The sequence below is a fragment of the Saimiri boliviensis genome, chromosome 9 (genome assembly GCF_048565385.1).
Source record: "Saimiri boliviensis isolate mSaiBol1 chromosome 9, mSaiBol1.pri, whole genome shotgun sequence".
Taxonomy (NCBI): Eukaryota; Metazoa; Chordata; class Mammalia; order Primates; family Cebidae; genus Saimiri; species Saimiri boliviensis.
In genome coordinates this window covers 102,162,819-102,183,097 of record NC_133457.1, presented here as the reverse complement: position 1 = coordinate 102,183,097, position 20,279 = coordinate 102,162,819, and the positions used below count along the sequence as shown (strand labels likewise).

Below are 20,279 nucleotides of genomic sequence, written 5' to 3'. Positions count from 1 at the left end.
GCTTCCTCCAGCATCTACCAGGTTCCGCAGTGTCCGTCAAACAGAAGGCACCCAGCACATGTGCCGAGTGAAAGAACAGTACCTAAAGCATGACATCAGGTGAGCATGCCACATGAAGTAACCTTCCTGAGACTCAGACTCTGGTTCACGGTCACCTTTCCTGTTCCTGAAACTGAAAACTATTTTCAAATCTGAGGATCTGATCCCCCTTTCTCCCACAGTCCTTTTCTTCTTGGCTATATATACTTCAAGGGAAATTAACATAAAGGATGAAGATGACTAATTCTCTATGTCTGGACATGGATTCATCTAATAAACTTCTCTTGAATGGTAGGTACAAAAAGGGTACAACAGCAAAACAACTACAGAACAGGGATTTCTGCCCCCGCTTGAATGCCCTGACCAAAGCTGACAAAGTCACCTCAACTCAGAGCCATCCACTCTTGGCAACTAGGGAGCCCTTCAAGAACAGTTTGAAAACCACCGCGTCTCTAGCAGCTGAGCTGGGATCAGAATCCAAGGATCCTTACTCTTGGGTTATCATCAGACCATCCTGGCAAGTTCACTGAAGTTAAAACGGAATGCACTTTGATCTAATTAGACACCACCTTAAGTTCAACTCTCTGCTAGGCAATTTCTTAAAAATTACAGTTGTGGCCATGTGTGGTGGCTCGCACCTGTTCATCTCAGCACTTTGCGAGGCTGAGGCAGGTGGATTACCAAGGGTCAGGAGTTCAAGACCAGCCTGACTGACATGGTGAAACTCTGTCTCTACTAAAAAAAATACAACAATTAGCTGGGCATGGTGGTGCAGGCCTGTAATCCCAGCTACTCAGGAGGCTGAGACAGGGAGAATTGCTTGAACCCATGAGGCGGAGGTTGCAATGAGCTGAGATCATGCCACTGCACTCCAGCCTGGGTGGCAGAGCAAGACTGTGTCAAAATAACAAAAACAGCTGTGTCTGTTTGAAAGGGGGGTTGGGGTGGGGGATGGGGGATTCCATTAGGCTTAGGCTGATATATTCTGAACATTACCAAAGAAACTCATTTAACTAAAAAGAAATGTGTTCCACTTGAAAGCTCTGTCTTCAGGCCACTATGAAAGTGGACGGATCCTGCCCAAGGCTCTTTCTGCCACTAAGTGACCTTTCTCACAGGGATGCCTATTTTGAGGGCAGGTGTAGGAGGAAGGCATCACTAGAGAAATAGAGTGAGAGTGAGACTGTCACTGCAAAGGATTAATAAACATTAAGGCTGGCCTGGGCATGGTGGCTCACACCTTTAATCCCAGTGCTTTCAGGGGCTGAGGCAGATGGACTGCTTGAGGCCAGGAATTTGAGACCAGCCTGGGAAATACAGTGAGACCCTGTCTCCACAAAAAATAAAAAACATAAAACGCTGAGGCCAGTTTAAAAAAAAAGACCTGTAGGCTACAAGGTATTTTTAAATGTATTGGTAAGTATGCCTGGGTATGTACTCTGAATAGCCAAATACAGGTAGCAACCACCTTTAAAACTGTTAAAACATGTATCTGCTTAGCTGGAGCAGTCAAATGACCCAGATTAATTTTTTGAAGAGAGGCAAGCAGGCTAGAATTCATGACAAGATCTGATTAGGTCAAATTTAGGCTATAGTAATTCTTATAGTTCCCTAAATAGACTCAAGTAGTAACTACTGTGATTTCCTACTGCTCATTTCTGCTTTTAAAAACAGATTCAGGCTTTCCAAACAAAGTCATCTATAAACCTTGCCATGGACCAACAAAAAAAATTAACAGTGACTCCAGGCTAGACATGGTGGTTCATGCCTGTAATTCCAACACTTCTGGAGGCTGAGGCGGGTGGATCACTTGAGCCCAGGAGTTCAAGACCTGTATGGGAAACATGGCAAAATCCCATCTCTACAAAAAATACAAAATTAGCCAAGCGTGGTGGCACGCACCTATAGGTCCAGCTACTCGGGAGGCTGAGCTGGGAGGATTGCTTAACCCCAGGAGGTGGAGGCTGCAGTGAGCTGAGATCACACCAGTGCAATCCAGCCTGAGTGAGAGTGAGACCCTGTCTCCAAAAAAAGAGTGACTACAAACAAAACTTCCCCAAATACAACTCTGGCCTTTACCTGCCTCCAGATTTTCTGGTTCTTAAACTTTCTCAGTTGGGTCTTGCAGACCGTCACTAGCTGCCTTTCCAGGTTATTCTCTTGGGGTCTGGACAGATGAAGGAGAAAGATCTTAGGAAGATCCACGAATCTCATGTCTCAACTTACCAGCCTGCCTTCTCAGACAAGAGCAGTTCACGAGCTCTGCTGCCACAGGGCTCCTCAGCCACTCCTGCTCTCAGAAGAAATCCCACAAAAACCAACTCCAACATGATGAGACCCACTCAGATTCTTCCACCTTGTCTAAGTGTGCTGCATCCCACAATCTCTTTAGTACACCAAGTACCACTCAGGTAGAAAAATGATGTGCCCAGGTGGTCACATGCTCCTTGTTTCAGACACTTCATTCTTGTATGTAACACAGGACTAAGCGTTTCATCCAACACCCACGCTCCCCTGCCTAGAAATGGAATTCAAGAGCTCCAGTCCTGTGCCATTTATAGCTGCAGGGTGACCCTGCTGCAGCATTCTTGCCCATCAGCCTCCTCTCCCCACCAGCTCACCCTTCTCAGCCACACAGTGCACCAGGCAGGCCCTCATGTTCACAGGGTGCCTTTCCTCCACGACCAATCTTGCACAAGGGAAGACAAGGCAAGCCCAAGCAGTCTGGTTGATATTTCTCTCCAGTGCATGCATAATTTATACTGAGAGGTGGGGCGCTGCAAGTACTTATTGCGGCAACCCTGCCCAGCCCAGAAGAGCCATGGGGAGCCTTGAATAGGGAACAGTCATATCTGACTTGCTGCGGCAAACCTGTCTCAGGATCCTCAAGGAGGGGGTGTGGAAGAGGTGGCAAGCACTTTCAAGAAACTGCCTGGGTTTATCTGACTGCCAAGAAGTGTTTACAATGTAGAGTGTAAGGCCCAATGTGTAGTACTGAGATAAAGCCTAGGATTTATGCTCTTGGCAAAGCTCTGCAATCTTGCCTCACAGACTGTCTAAAATTGCAGGAGAAAATGTATCTATAACATTCTCCTGCTTCCTGTGGATCCAGCTGACACCATGAACTCCACCCATCACAGAGCATCCAGACAATTCACTGAAGGGAGCAGGGCTTACACATTCTTTGCCTTTTTTGGTTAGAAGAGTAAGCCAGACCTGACACACTGCAGATAAGCTCTGGGATAAGAGGGCTAGAATGGCAGGGACTGGCACTGCAGTGACCTTTCTATAAGAATTTCATTTTCAAAAACAAAATGATAAGCGTTTCATCCAGCAACACATGTAAGAAACAATAATCAAAATGTAAACATTGTTCTTCTTGCTAAGAAACACTTACATATGAAAAAAATATGCTAGGAATAACGCCATAGGCAGATTTCCAGTAGAGGACTCCTGGAAATCCCCATTATCTTGCCCTGTTGTGCTACAGGACATAGGGTATATCGAAAGCACCCACTGCTGGGCTACCCCCAATTAGGAGTCATAAAGGGTTATTGTGCATAAAGCCGTTTATGAAGACCCCTGTTTTAAAGGTGACCTGCCAAAAGGAATTTAAGTCAAAGGACTGCTTCATAGTATGAAGGTTGAAGGTTGAGAGAGCCAAGTCAAAAGGGGAAACTGACCCACACCCCACCAATATTTAACACACCTGCCAAGCCGCCTCGTCCTGCCAGGAGGCTTACCCCTTGCTACTAAGGCCATACAACCTATACTTGAAAATCATCGTTTTTGTTTGTTTGTTTGTTTTGAGATGGAGTCTTGCTCTGTCGCCAAGCTGGAGTGTAGTGGCACTATCTTGACTCACTGCAACCTCCGCTTTCCGGGTTCAATCAAGTGATTCTCCTGCCTCAGCCTCCTGAGTAGCTGTGCACACACTACTAAGCCCAGCTAATTTTTGTATTTTTAATAGAGATGGGGTTTCACCACGTTGGCCACGACAGTCTTGATCTTTTGACCTCGTGATCTGCCTGCCTTGGCCTCTCAAAGTGCTGGGATTATAGGCATGAGCCACCGTGCCCGGCCAATCACAAATTCTTAAACCACAATTTCATTCACAGATTCATTTACGTTTTTGGAAAATACAATAAATGAATATTAAGATTGAAAATAAGAGTGCTGTTTTTACATTTTCTTTAAAGATCCAACGCGGGAACAAAAACCCAATCGCTGACCTGCACCTCTCCCCCAGCTCCACGCTCCCCTATGACCTAGTGGCAGCTGTTGACATTTTGAAATGACATATTCTGGGGTGTCATAGCATGGCAGGAGCTGCTAAGACACTGGGAAGATACAAGGAAGAGAAGAAATTGTGGTTCCAATCTCAATACTCGGGGCCTCTCAGCTCCACCATCAAACCCCATAATTAAGGTACACATAAAATATTTCCCAAAACGAAAAAATGGCAAAATGGCTCTAATGGGAAGAATGTTCTTGGAGCAGTGCAACCATCCACAGGAAAAGGCAAATGGAAACAAGCTTCTTAAGCCTGAAATCGTACCACAAAGCATTCGCCGGGTACTGCTTTCTCCCCAGAGGCACCTCTACACAAAAGGTGGTATGATAAGGGAGCTTCTACTGCCACAAAAAACCCCCAATTTCATAGCAGAAGCAAGGGAAGAAGGAAAAGTTAGTGTCTACATTTACTAAACTGATAAAAACAAAACTAAAAAAGGAAAATACATATTAGGACTGGGCATTTTTCAAGGCTTAATATAATTATAAAGCTAAATATTTTCAATTTAACAGATGTTCATAAAATGCTTTAAAAAGATACATATTCAAAAATGAACCTGGATCCTTCAAAAATTCTTATATTTATGGAATGGGGTCCCTTATTACATAAAACCAGTAAAACCAAAATAAGAAAAACTATTCAGTTTTTTAAAAAAGTAAACAATCAAAAATGTATGCTTTATACAAGTAACGAAGACCCCACAAACTAGCTTCTTTAAGAACTATTTTAATGGAAAGCCAGGTTATTGATTTTTGTGTAGACAAAGGTTTCTCATTTTAAGCCAATACTGGTAGAGTCAAGCATTCCTGGAGGGCAACTGAGAAACCAAGTGTAGAAAGGAAAAAGACAAACACACAAAAAATTTATTTTGTGTGTGTGTGCTTGTGTACTTGGTTGTATCACATCAAATTCTTTTAAGCAATGTTTATTTTAATTTTAAGTGCTGGCAGGTCTGCCCTGTTAAGACAGTCTGTAGGTTACTGTACTACATTGGAATATAGCTCTCTCAATAAGCAATAAAAAAAATTTCAATTCCTTTCCATTAACAAACAAGGAGGTAATGCTTCCTAGTTCCTTCGAATGACTGGGAATACAACACGTCTTTTCTACTGGAGGGAGATGGCTGTGGCAGAAGTCAGAAAACACAAGTTCAACCTTTATGCCCACAAACTAGAAAACCTAGAAGAAATGGATAAATTCCTAGAAACACCGAACCTCCCAAGATTGAACCAGGAAGAAACTGAAACCCTGGACAAACCTACTAAATCAGTAATTAAAAAGCGTACCAAAAAAAAGCACTGGATCAAATGGATTCACAGTCAAAATCCACCAGACATATAAAGAAATCCTGGTACCACCAATCCTACTACTGAAAGTATTCCCAAAAAAATCAAGAAGGAGGGGACTCCTCCCTAACTACCAAAACCTGGCAAAGACACAACGAAGAAAGAAAACTTCAGGCCAATCTCCCTGATGAACATAGACGCAAAAATCAGTGAAATACTAGCAAACCAAATCCAGCAGCACATCAAAAAGTTAATCTACCATGATCAAGTAGGCTTTATTCCTGGAATCAAGGTTGGTTCAACATATGCAAGGCAACAAATGTGATCCATCACATAAGCAGAACTGAAAACAAAAACCGTTATCATCATTTCAAGTTTCAACAGATGCAGAAAAGGATTCTGATACAATTTAACATCCCTTCATCATGCTAAGTGCCCTCAACAAACTAGGCATCGCAGGCACATCTCTCAAACTAAGAGCAATCTAGACAAACCCAGAGCCAACACCGTACTCAAAAGGCAAACGCTGGAAGCATTTCCCTAGAGAACCAGAATAAGACAAGGATGCCCACTCCTGCCACTCCCGTTCAACATAGTCCTGGAAGTCCTAGCCAGAGCAATTAAGCAAGAGAAAGAAATAAAAGGCATCCAAATAGGAAAAGAGGAAGTCAAACTATCTCTCTTCACAGATGATATGATTCCATAGCTAGAAAACCCTGTATCTTCCCTAAGACTCCTGGTTCTGATAAATAACTTCAGCAAAACTTCAGGATACAAAATCAAAAACTAGTAGCATTTCTGTATACCAACAACGTCCACGCTGACAGCCCAATCAAGAACACAATTTCATTCACAACTGGAAAAAAAAAAATATATAGCTAATCAGGGAGCTGAAAGATCTCTATAACAAGAATCATAAACACTGCTCAAAGAAGTCAGAGACAACATAAACAAATGGAAAAACATTCTATGCTCATGGATAGGAAAAATCAATATTGTTAAAATGGCCATACTACCCAAAGCAATTTACAGATTCAATGCTACCATTCCTATCAAATTACCAATGACGTTCTTCACAGAATTAGGAAAAAAAAAAAAAAAAAAAAACGTATTCTTGCACGTACAACATCTACTAACAAAAACAAAGAAAAAACTATTCTAAAATTGATTTGGAGCCAAAAAAAAAAAAAAAAAAAAAGTCCAAATAGCCAAAGTAATCCTAAGTAAAAAGAACAAAGCCCAAGCCATCACATTACTCAACTTCGATCTATACTATAAGGCATGTAAATGGTACAAAAACAGATACAAAGACCAATGAACAGGGTAGAGAACTCAGAAATAAAGCTGCACACCTACAAGCATCTGATCTTTGACAAAACTGATGATAAGCAATGGGGAAAGGATTCCCTATTCAATCAATGGTGCTGGGATAGCTGGCTATCCATATGCAGAAGATTAAAACTGGACCCCTTCCTTTTATCATATATAAAAACCAACTCAAAGTGGATTAAAGACTTAATGTAAAACCTAAAACTACAAAAACCCTAGGTGAAAACCTACGACATATCATGCTGGACATTGACTCTGGCAAAGAGTCCCAAAGTAATTGCAACAAAAACAAATTGACAAGTAGAATCTAATTAAACTAAAGAGCTTTTACATAGCAAAAGAAACTATCAACTAAGCAAAAAGACAACTTACAGAATGGGAGAAAATATTTGCAAACTATGCCACCATCAAAGGCCTAGTATTCAGAATCTATGAGGAACTTAAGTCAACAAGCAAATAAGAACCCCATTAAAAATGAGCAAAGGACTTGAACTGACACTTTTCAAAAAAAGACATATATGCAGCCAACAAGCACATTTAAAAAGTTCAATATCACTAATCATTACAGAAATGCAAATCAAAACCACCATGAAATACCATCTCATACCAATCAGAATGGCTACTAAAAAGCCAATAAATCGTCTGGGTATGGTGGCTCATGTCTGTAATCCCAGAACTTTGGGAGGCCAAGGCGGACGGATCATCTGCTAGGAGTTCAAGACCAGCCTGGCCAAAATGGTGAAACCCCATCTCCACTAAAAATACAAAAGTAAGTTGGGTGTGGTGGCATGCACCTGTAGTTCCAGCTACTCAGGAGGCTGAGGTAGCAGAGTCGCTTGAACCTGGGAGGCAGAGGTTGTAGTGGGCTGAAATCATACCACTGCACTCCAGCCTGGGCAACACAGTGAGACTTAGTCTCAAAAAAAAAAAAAAAAAAAAAAAGTCAAGAAATAACAGATGCTGGGGAGGCTGTAGGGAAAAGGGTACACTTATAAAGGGCTGGTGAGAACGTAAATTAGTTCAGCTACTGTGGAAAGCAGTCTGGAGATTGATCTCAAAGAACTTAAAACAGAATGACCATTTTAACTCAGCAATCCAAATAGTGGTTATATAACCAAAGGAATATAAATGATTCTACCATAAAGACACATGCATGCATATGTCCTTTGCAGCACAATTCACAATAGCAAAGACACTGAATCAACCTAGATGCCCATCCATGGTAGACAGGATAAAGAAAATGTGGTAGATATATACCACGGAATACTATATAGCCATAAAAAAAAGAATGAGATCATGTTTTCTGCAGCAACATGGCTGAAGCAAATCAAATACCGCATGTTCTCACTTACAAGTTGGGAGCTAAACACTGAGTACACATGGACACAAAGAAGGGAAAAATAGACACCCAGGACTACTTGAGGTGGAGGGTGGTGAGGACTGAAAAACTACCTATCAGGTACAACGCCAATGACCTGGATGACAAAATTATCTGTACATCAAACACCTGTGACATACAATTTACCAATGTAACAAACCTGCCCATGTACCCCCCGAATAAATAAAAGTTGGAAAGAAAAAAAAAAGAAATCCAAGTCAAATCCTACACGTCCACGTGCCTACAACATGTGATAACCTTACATGTGATGGGAATGAAAACAATGGCTATGCACTGGGGGAAGTGTGGGCGAGACCAGGCACTTGCTAAACTGTTCCAAGTGAATCAGCAGATCTGACGGGGAAAGAACACTTACCCCTCCCAAGTTCTATTATTTTATGAGTGATACTTAATCTTCCTGATTTATAATATGTCAAGAAAAGACATGCAGAATTGAAGAAAAAGAATTATTAATGGAAAACAAAATCCTTTTCCCACAAACTATTTGATTATATCCTTAAAATTTCGCACATTTACTAGAAGCTGCCGTGAGAAAAGGAAAGGATCTTTGATCAAGGGCACCTCTTTTTCCTTCAATGTCTACCTGTAATACTGGAAAAAAAAGATCACGGAATTTTTTTAATTTGGTGGTACCATAGTCCAATCAGTCCATCAAGCTATAGGCCTAGTGAGAAGTCCATTAAGCTACACCGTCAAACTGGAAGGAGTCCCCATCAAAGGCAGACACTGACCACGTCTGACCAAGTGGCATCGGTACTTGGCACCCCAAGATGAGGACAGTGGGCCAAGAATCAGGAGGGGGTTGGACACGCCTGAGTGACAATGCAGACCGCACTTTATGGTCTGGTAATAATCCACAAACAGATGGACAAACTATGTGGTGCTCTGAAGGAAAAAGCTAGGGAGCTAAGAGTGTATGGGGGTCGGGGGATTGGGGTGGGGTCTGAGGAAATACTGTTTGACATGAGACATAAATGGTGAACAGGAATTAACCAGCTAAGGATAACTGATGGAACGTAAAGCAGGGGAGAGTGTCCTGGGTAGAGAGTGGGGACAGCATATCTAAAACCTGAGATCGAAGAAGGCCAAGTACAGACAAATGCCATGGGACACAACAAGAGATGTGGCTGAGGGCAGCAGGGGTCAAGTCATGGGGCGTAGGAAGGGACCAGGCCAGCAGCTAGGCCCATAGTCTTTTTTTTTTTTTTTCTTTTTTTTTGAGACAGCCTGCACTCTCACCCAGGCTAAAGTGCAGTGGCACAATCATGATCATGGCTCATTGCAGCCTTGGCCTCCTGGGCTCAAGTGATCCTCCCACCTCAGCCTCCCAAGTAGCTGGGCCTACAGGCATGAGCCACCATGCCCAGCTCATTTTTAAATTTTTGATAGAGACAGAGTTTTGCTATGTTGCTCAGGATGGTCTCGAACTCCTGGACTCAAGTGATCTGCCTGCCTCAGCCTCCCAAAGTGCTGAGATCACAGGTGTGAGCCACCACAACTGGCCTCTGGGCCCATATTCTAAGAACCAGGAATAATGAGAAGCCATTTAAATGTTTAAACAGGGGAATGACGTGCTCAGAGCTGCATTTTGAACACACCATGTGAAGAATCGATTACAGGGCGTAAGAGCAGATGCAGATGGATCAGTAATGAAGCTACCGCAAGGATCCAGGGGAGGAATGATGAGAGTGGACTAAGGCGATGGAAGTGGAGACAAAGACAGAGATGGGAGACAGAGCCACGAAAAACTGAGAGGGGGCAAAAACCACACTGGCATGGCACCTACTGAGCTGTGGAAGATGGTGGGGTGAGGTTGACCTGACGGAGGCATGGCAGAGGAACTGAAGGAGAGACTAAGACAAGGGGGCCAAAGCCACAGATTTGGGAGCTGGAAAAAATCAGGATAAATACTGCATGAGGCCTAGCGTCTGATTTGGAGGGATGGCACCGTCACTCTCCAAGCCAAGGAAAGAGAAGGAAAGGAGAGGTGAGAAGGAAGAAGACGGTCTGTTGCGGCCATACTTTTGAGGTGTCTGTGGAAATGAGATATATCAGCCTGAAGTACAAGGAAGGGGTCTGACCTAGAGATCTAGGGGTAGGCCATCGACACCCAGGTGGTAACTGAAGCCAGCCTAACTGTTAAGCACTCAAGGAAAAGGTCTAGGCTGGGCACAGTGGCTCATGTCTGTAATCCCAGCACTTTGGGAGGCCGAGGTGGGTGATCTCCTGAAGTCAGGAGTTCAAGACTAGCCTGGTCAACATGGTGAAACCCTGTTTCTACTAAAAATACAAAAATTAGCTGGGCATGGTGGCATGCAACGGTAGTCCCAGCTACTCAGGAGGCTAAAGCGGGAGAACTGCTTGAACCCAGGAGGTGGAGGTTACAGTGAGTCAAGATCGTGCCACTGCATTCCAGCCTTGGCAACAGAGCGAGACCCTGTCTCAAAAAAAAAAAAAAAAAAAAAAAAAAGAAAGGTCCAGAATGCGAAAAGGCTAAAGGAATGGGGAACATTTACAATACAGGCATGGAAAAAAGCTTACTGAAGGATGAAAAAGCAGACACAGCAGCAGAGGGTGGTACACAAACCCAGAAAAGATACACTGTAATACAGTAATATTAAATGCTGCAGAGAGGGCCAAAAGGAGAAAAGGAGTCAAGAGACAGAGACTAAGAAACACCTTTGGGTTTGAGATTGGACCACCGGGAGTGGGGGTGGGGACTTCCGAAGACAGCCACTTCGGTGGAATGTAGACATGGTAGACATGCATGCCAAGCCGCAAAGGCTGAGAAGCAGAGGCAGCAAGGGAAGTGGAATATGGTGGTAGTTATAAAGGGACGGTGGTGCACAGGGCACGCTCATGTGAATGTGATTATTTCTTTTAAATACTGGAGAGACAAAGCATGCTACATGCTTAGGACACCTTCAGCTAGTTTATTGGAGGATTCTCATGTGGACAGGAAAATAAATTGGCCCTAAAGGTCCATGTGACAAAGGAAGACTAACAACCTCAGATCAGTCAAGGTGTTGGAATCTCTTGCCCCAGGAAGGTAAATTGTTACTTTAACAACGAACAGTCACATCAAAGATAAAAGGCTGGGAGGACCACTGACTTCAGTGGAAAAAGCCAGAAAGAACTTGGAATACGCAAAGCAGATCTTCACCACTGCCCCATCATTGGGGTAAATGGTACCTCAAAGGGAACAATTCCTACTGAGTCTATGCCCCACAGAACAGACACACTGTGAGCAAAAGGAAAGGACTGGGAAAAGGACGTCACGAGTAAAAGTGGGATGAGGTCATTCATAATTACTGTCCAAACCCCAAGAATCTGCAGAAAGGCCGGTAAATTTTTGTTGAGTTGAAGTTTGCAAAGTTACTGTGCTTAAAATTCTCAAAGTAGCTACTGGCTAAATTAAGCAAAGAGAGCTGACCATACTTCTTCCTACAGATGTTTAAAGCTAAAAGACCTGAATAAGAAGGAAAACAAAGAAGGGGGCTTGCACAGTCATCATGACCACTGGCCGGTACCGCCCTCGTCACATAAAGCATGCCGCATCACTGGGGCTCATGGCTTTCTTCCGCAAAGGTTTCACTTAACTCCTGATTATAATCAGAATACTTTGCCCTGATTTCAGAAAATGACTCTTTCTGATTTTATTTCAAGTCTAACATTTTAGAGACAGAATTTCCAGGATTGCAAAGTATGCCACAATCCAATTTTAACTTTCTTCAAAATCCCAATTTGAAGTGGGAGTAGAAGGCCCACCTTAATAGTAGTAGGAGCACTCATAAAGACCAAAATAGAACCTTGCTCAAAATAACATGCACCCACTCGGTCTAACAGGCAGCTCAAATTTCTGCAATCTGAACCTTGCTCCCAAAATTATGCTCACTCAAGTCAATGTTATAATAAGAAGTATGTGTTATTCTCACACAGCTGTCTCAAATGTAAACAGGATCATTTAAAAGCCAGAAGAGAGCTCCATTAGTCTAATTAAACTATTCTATGTTTACTCCTTCATAAAACAAAAGATTAATCCTTAACTTGTGGAGAGGTTTACATAAAATAAGTTCAATGATGTCCTAGACTGGTTAAGATGCTTTGGAAAAGAACTCCTACAGCAGGAATGCATTCTGGTGGCAGAGACCGTGAAATGTATATGACCTTCAGTGTACTTAAAAGAGAAGCAGACATCTGCACATACACATAGAACCACTTCTAGAAATCTACAGGAAGAAAATAATGCAAATACTGAAAGCCTAAAGCTAAGAGACAGAGACAGAGAGAAACATATAAGCGCTCAATATGAATAATCATTGACTAACCAACCACAGGTATTCAAGCAATCATCTACGATGTTTATAAAGTTTTTATTTATATGGGGAAATAATCATGTTAAGGAAAAAAAAAAAAACATGATGGAAAACTATCTACACATTACCATTCAGTTTAACTTTAAACTAAGAGGAAAAGGAAACAGGCAAAAAATAAAAATAGTTATCTCTGGGAAATGAGACCAATTTTATTCTTTATACTTATTTGCTAAGTTTCCTCTAACTTTTATAATCATAAAAAAAAAAAAAAAAAAAAAAAAAACCTTGAGTACTGGTTGAATCAGAGTGAATGTTCTGGCAGGTAAGGAGTGACAAGAGGCCCAGGTACTGTTTCAACTTCCTAGGTATATGCAGTTCACAACTATGAAAAATGAGTGCTACGTACACCAGCTGAAACTCAGTGGCACTGCTCTATAAAGCAGGGGTCACACTGCCTACAGAGGTTGGGCTACAAATATGAAAATGGTACTACGGCTAAAAGCATGAATTTCTGCTGGGAGGGCTTTGAAACCACGTCACTTTTTCAGTGTAAAGTCTCAAATGTTGGCAAATCATGTTTTTAGGTCACTAAGTATGTGAAGCACATTACATTATAACGTGGCATTATTTTTCTGGGGTGAAAAAGAGGTATCGTAGGTATCACATTGTAATAAAGAAACAGACACACTCCCAACAGATAAAAGCTCCAGCTGTAAATTAGGCCTGAGCAATAAGGTCAGTAGTGACTAAAATGAACAAAAGAAATCCAAGGACCCAATATGCAGCCTCTAAACTCCAAATCACTCACAGGAACTCATGCATCAACTCCAGAAAAGTCCTCACATATTGGAGGGAAACCAGCAGGAAAAAAAGCTCCCAAATCAAAGTAGGGATGAAAAGGCGAGGGAGAGCAAGCAATGAGTAGCTGCTTCGTGGGAAAGGACTGAGCACAAGGTCCCATAATCACCTGGCAGCAGACTGACCTGTTTCAACAACTGTTCTAACAACCTGGGTACTGACAAGAGCTTCCAGCCTAGGGAGGAGAAGCCGTATGCTAAGGAAGGGCAGTGAGTTCAGAGGACTTGAGGGGAGGGGACCAGCTCTAGGCAGGGCCTCTCAGCTCCCAGGGGCACACAGTAGATGATCACTACAGTTAAGAGCCAGAAGATTCAGGTACTGGTCCTCACTGGCTTCCTCTGTGACCCTGAACTGCTCATATAAACCCAGAGCTCTTACCTAAAATGACAGTTAGATCACCTGCTCCCATCTGTACTCACCATAATAGGACAGTGAGATACTGGCTTTGATTACCACGAGGAAGACAGAATTTACTCCAAAGTTGACAAAAAAAGGAGCTCTCTATCTCCCCCTACTGCCTGGCCAATTATTGAAACAAAAGCTTCTAACCATCTGCACCCTGCAGGGAGGAGCTGCCAAAAACAACAATCTGCCATCATTTTGGTTTAGCACCCCCTCAGCTGCAGCCAAAGAATTTCTCAGGTTGTTAGAAGCACAATACAAACATAAATTTGAAGAGTCATAAGGCAATGTTGAATTCTGAACCATTTCCCCCTTCCCAGCTGTGTTGTCTGAAGTCAGAGGCTCTCCTGAGTAGTCACTACAGCCAAGGGGGAGGTGCCGAGCTCAGGAGAAACAGCAGTAGCTTTAAGTTCATGAGCCAATTTCTCCCCTCCTATCAGACCAAGAGCAGGAGAATGGGTACAGCGAGGAGGGGACTGAGAACCTCGATGGCAGAGTAGGTTTTCACACTTAGAATGCTTTCATGCAACCATTTGATGACCCTACATAAAACGTCATTTCTCTACAACAAGATTCTTGGGAATTGTTTAAATGATTAAACTTTGGCTACTATTCTGTGTAAGATGTCTTCCTGCTGTTGATGTCGCAGAATCCAAATTCTGAAACCAAAACAAAAGTACAAATCTGATGAAGTTACCAGATGTCTGCCTTGGACTCTATCCTGGTCTGCAGCTAACTCTCCCTCTGAGTGTCTTCATCAATTCAGAAGTCTGATTATATGATCGCTAAGGTTCTGTCCGGTCAATAATCCTGCTAATCACTTTACCTAGATATCGAGGCCTCCATGTGTCACTTTACTTTGTAAAGCTGCTGTTGTGACTGTGCCCTGGTAACTTTACTGAGAACAGAAATACTTGAATTTTCTAAAGGTAGGTATCAACACTGACAATTGAAAGGTGATACCACTGCCCTTCATCTGTGGTCCTGATAACCTAGACGGGGCCTTTATAACGTCAAACGGATCAGTAAACGACACTCTAGGATGCTTTTTCAAATTCTGCAGCAGAAATTAAAGACTTAAATAACTGGGAAGGCATCCCCTGTTCATGAGTTGAAACACTTAGGATTGTTATTGGCAATACTCCCCAAAGTGACCTATAGACTCAATGCATTCCCTAATAAAATTTCAATGACCTTTTTTGCAGAAATGGAAAAGGCAATTGTTAAATTCATAGGGAATTGCAAGTGGTCCTAATAGCCAAAACAATACTGAAAAACAAGAACTCTGAGGACTCATACTTCCTGATTTTAAAACTTACCACAGAACTAGTGATGGAGACACTGTGGTATCAGCATAGAATAGACATATAGATCAATGGAATAGAATTGAGAATCCAGAAATAAACCCATGTATCTATGGCCAATTGATTTTTCACAAGGCTGCTGGGCATTCAGTTGGAGGAAAGAGTAGCCTCTTCAACAAATGGTGCTGGGACAAGTGGGTATCTACATGCAAAAGAACGAAGTTGGTCCCCCCCAGTATCACACCACATACAAAAATTAACTCAAGGCTGGGCGTGGTGGCTCTGCACTTTGGAAGGCCGAGGCAGGCGGATCACCTGAGGTCAGGCGATCGAGACTACAAGACTAGCTTGGCCAACATGATGAATAGTGAAACCCTGTCTCTACTAAAAATACAAAAATTAGCTAGCCATGGTAGCAGGTGCCTGTAATCCCAGCTACTCAGGAGGCTGAGATGGGAGAATTGCTTGAACCCAGGAGGTAGAGGTTGCAGTGAGCTGAGATCATGCCACTGTACTCCAGCCTGGGCAACAGAACAAGGGTCTGTCTCAAAAAGAAAAATAAATAATAATAACAGTTAAGAAGGTAAAACTACAGGTTCCTGACCTTTTTTCTTTCTTTAATACTTGTACAAATAGGTTTCTTTCTCACACACACAGACACTTTTCCACATGCACTGATTGTGCTAATGGAAAGTGCCCATACCATGCTTTATTCAAACTGACAAGACAGGAACTCTGTCCAACCCACTCAGACTGTCTTATGAGCTCTGAGTAGACACCTGGGAGTAATGTGTCACCTCTGTCAACCACAAACATACTTTCTCTTTGCTCTGGAAGTGAAGTTGGAAGGCTTTTCTGGCATTTTTGGCCTTTGCTTTTTCAAATGGGCTTTCTCCTATGCCCTCTACATTCCCGAATCTCCCCTTTGGGCTGCCATTTGTGCCTCCTTCCACATGCCTTCTTTTCCATTTCTAGGTTTTTTTCATGTTCATGACAAAAACATTACAGATTTTCAGCAGCGTTCCTTCCACCCTTGCCTGGTGTTTAAGAGCCAACATCATAGGTCAAAGTCAATCATGACACCCTGAAGCAAAAAGTCAGAAGCAAACAAAACAAAAAAACAATTCTCTCAAAACAAAGCATAATTCTACTTAAAGATAAAAAGAAAAGTAGCACAAAGGAGAAAACCTACAGAAATTTCTAAAAGTGGTTACCTTTCCGTACTAACGTATTCTTTTTTTTTTTTTTTTTGAGACGGAGTTTCGCTCGTTACCCAGGCTGGAGTGCAAAGGCGCGATCTTGGCTCACCGCAACCTCCTTCTCCTGGATTCAAGCAATTCTCCTGCCTCAGCCTCTTGAGTAGCTGGAACTACAGGCATGCGCCACCATGTCCAGCTCATTTTTTGATAGTTTTTTAAGTAGAGACGGGGTTTCACCATGTTGACCAGGATGGTCTCGATCTCTTGACCTCGTGATCCACCCGCCTCGGCCTCCCAAAGTGCTGGGATTATAGGCATGAGCCACTGCACCCGGCCTAACATATTCTTTACAACAAATCATTAAATCAGATTTGTTAAGCCATTTTTAATGCAACCTAAAAAAACAAAATCTTTTCTCTATAGAAAAAGGTTACATCAAGTGATGGACTTCAGTCATAGAACATTTATTGAGGAACAAATACGTTCCACTCTGAGAGCACTCAAAGAGCCTACACTCTAGCACTCTGGGAGACCTGCTGAAGACATTATGGTTTCAGAAACTGCCGATGATTTGATAATTCTCACATTTTTAATAAGCATCTGATCAAATTATTACTAGCATCTTCATTTTTTTCTTGGTCATTTCAATGGAGACACAGGTGAGAATATTTTCCTTACTGACAACCTTTCTTGAATTCTCTATTAACCCCTTGCTTGCTGCTGTTTTCCCCGACTCAAGTGTAAGCCCTTTGAGGGAGAAGAGCATCTTGTTCATCTTTGTACATCTGGTTGGCACAGGCTTTGCTGACTCCCTGAATGAATAGGTAGCTTCTTAAACAGCACAGACCTTAATCCCCCACTGGCAGTCTCCAGCACTTCCTTCCCACATCTGCGTTGTCGTTTTTCAGATACCTGCTTGCCCTAGTCTAACTGTTCCCCATTTATAAACACGCTTCTGTTCTTCAACTGCTGGTTCCTTTTACAAAAAGGTTTTATTGCCTGAGAGGAACTTTGGACTACCTTGTACCACAATCAGAACTGCCAAATGCCTCCTTAATCTACATTACGTACAGTCAGTTGGTTTGGCTTTATGTTCACCTGTGCTGTTTATGCCAGAATGTGATTTCCTTGAGGGAAGAAACACAGTCTCCTCCTTTGAGTCGTAACTCGCTCTCCCACAACCTCGGCTCTGAATCATCATATGCCCTATCCTGACATAAGATTCCTTCCATAAAATCCACTGACATAAAATTCCCAAGTGAAAGAGAAAAAGATACCTATCACATAAAGCAAGATATCAAGTTAAGAAGGAAAGGACAAAGAAGCCTAAGTATGTTAGAGCTTTGGGAAGAAAATGGACTCCCAAGCAAATAACTACATCTCCAAAGAGTTCTGAGAATTCCATGTATGTATACACTGAAGGCAACGAAAGGCTAAAAAAAAAAAAGATTTCATTACCATTCTGATTTGGCAGTTTTAAAATGGACTGGCTGTGTTACAAAAAATGAATGTTAAAAAAGTAGGTATACTTTATATACTGCCCCATCATGCAGAGACTTTTGTACAATTTGAAGGAATTCATAGTATTCATGCATCTTTCAAGTGGCACATATTTATCAATTTGTCCCACCACCATAGGGATGTGATGGAACAGGACCAGTCTATTACAGAATGTGAGAGAAAAATCTTAGGTTCATGAGAGCAGACTGCCTATATTTTTAGCAAGCATGGATAAAGAAAAGAACTAAAACCATCTCTCAAATCTTATATTGCAAGGCAGGCAGATCACTTGAGGCCAGGAGTTCAAGACCAGCATGGCCAGTATGGTGAAATCCTGTCTCTACTAAAAATAAAAAAATTAGCTGGGCATGGTGGTACATGTGTGTAATCCCAGCTACTTGGGAGGCTGAGATAGGGGGATTGCTTTTGCCTGGAAGGTAGAGGTTACAGTGATCTGAGATCACACCACTGCACTCCAACAGAGCAAGACTCCATCTCAAAACAAAATACAACAAAATCTTATATTGTATCTAGTCATTTGCTTTCTTAAATGCAGCAAGTTTGGCTCTATTTTTATAATAAATGGTTCCGCTCACGTGCCTGGGAGGCTTGATTTGAGCTAAGAACCTTCAGTTCAGGCTCTGTACTCTGGTTCCAGTGGGGGAGGCCTTCTGTTCCACTTCTTCAGCAATGGAATGCCAACGCCATTCCACTGAATGAACTGGGCAGAGCAATGCAGACTGGAAAGTTACTGAATGGATCCGAATCTCTAATCTGTTTCTCCACCTTAATGCCCTCTTGTGGCGTCCAGGAAACCACTGGTTCTATAGAAACCAGAATGATTTCCCAACAATACACAGAGGAGAGTGCAACTGTGGGGAGGGAAAATAGAACAAAGAGTTAACCAGTTCTGCTAACCCAATCTCAAAGACGCCGTCCTCTATGGTTGCTTGCCACGTTCCACCCAACAACAGCTGCTCATGATAATCAATGTCTGACAGATCAGAGAAAGCCCTTAATGTGTCGCCAAGGGGCAGTTCAACAGATGGCATGGTGACTTACAACCAGAATCATTAATTACACTCTCTTATTAGTCCCAGGGCACAGTGCTGAAAATGCTTCCTCAATGAAAGATGAGCATTTCAGATAAATGACCGTCTGGTACTGCCGTGAAACTCCCTTTAGGATCTCTGGTCAGTGCCGATGTCTAAATCTAAGCCATAGTAGTTTTACAGCCTTTTCCCATCTTCCACATTCAAGCAGGCTACGAATATGAAGTTCCTGCTACCACTACCCATCACAGTTCCCACAATCACTGCAGGTAAGGCTATGGCAAAAAGTGCCTACTACTCATCTCCCCTCCCAAATCAGACGACTGTGTTGAAAAGCCAATATGATGACCTCAGCCTTGAAGCTAGCTCAAACTTACCTCCTTCTGTGCCAGAGCACATTTCCTGAGCATGGAGGCAACATGGCTCTGCCTCTTGTCTACTCTGAGTGGGATTTAAGAAGTATTTCTTGAAACATAACATGACTGGCTCTCTAACTCAGAAGTGTCCTCCTTCACAAAACCACTGGCTACAACTCTTTTCCATATCTCTTAAAAAAAGAAGAGCAGACCTTCCTGAAAAGGAAATGCAGCGGTCTGGGGCAGCAGACGTTCCCAGACATCCACATTGCTGGCTCTGTTATCCCCACAGGACCAAGCACAAGGGTGAGCCACCATGTACTTAATTATAAAGCCAAACATGGTGAGGAAATGTTTCTGAACTCCCTCCACAAGTCACTCAGACTGTCCTCAACCCAGGGTAGAAATGATGAGTTCATTCTCAACGGTTTGAGAACTGGGGGCTACATAAATACTACTGTGAAATTTAAGAACTGACCACAGATAGATCTTGGAGGCAGACAATTTCTTGGCCTCAGCATGGATACAAGTCAGAAATAAACCTCCAAATGACATAGAAGAAAAGTTTTTTAGCACTTCCAAAATACTACCAAATATATTCTTTGGTTTTCACTGATCCGCTATTCTTTTTGTACCTCAATTTATAATTTTTTAAACATTAGTTCAAACTAAAGCGATTTTTTTTTTTTTTTTTTTTTTTTTTTGGAGATGGAGTCTTGCTCTGACACCAGGCTAGAGCGCAGTGGTGCAATCTCGGCTCACTGCAACCTTTACCTCCCGGTTCAAGTGATTCTTCCACCTCAGTCTCCCGAGTAGCTGGGACTGCAAGTGTGTACCATCACGCCCGGCTAGTTTTTGTATTTTTAGTAGAGATGGGGTTTCACCATGTTGGTCAGGATGGCCTCGATCTCTTGACCTCGTGATCCGCCTACCTCGACCTCTCAA

The 20,279-nt window shown here is 42.5% G+C and overlaps 1 protein-coding gene across 4 annotated transcripts in view; it reads right to left on the bottom strand.

The window, feature by feature from the left end:
• The window catches only part of RPRD1B (regulation of nuclear pre-mRNA domain containing 1B), a 91,359-nt gene that overhangs the window by 37,271 nt on the left and 33,809 nt on the right, over positions 1-20,279 (bottom strand). The gene's annotated exons all lie outside the window — the stretch shown is intronic.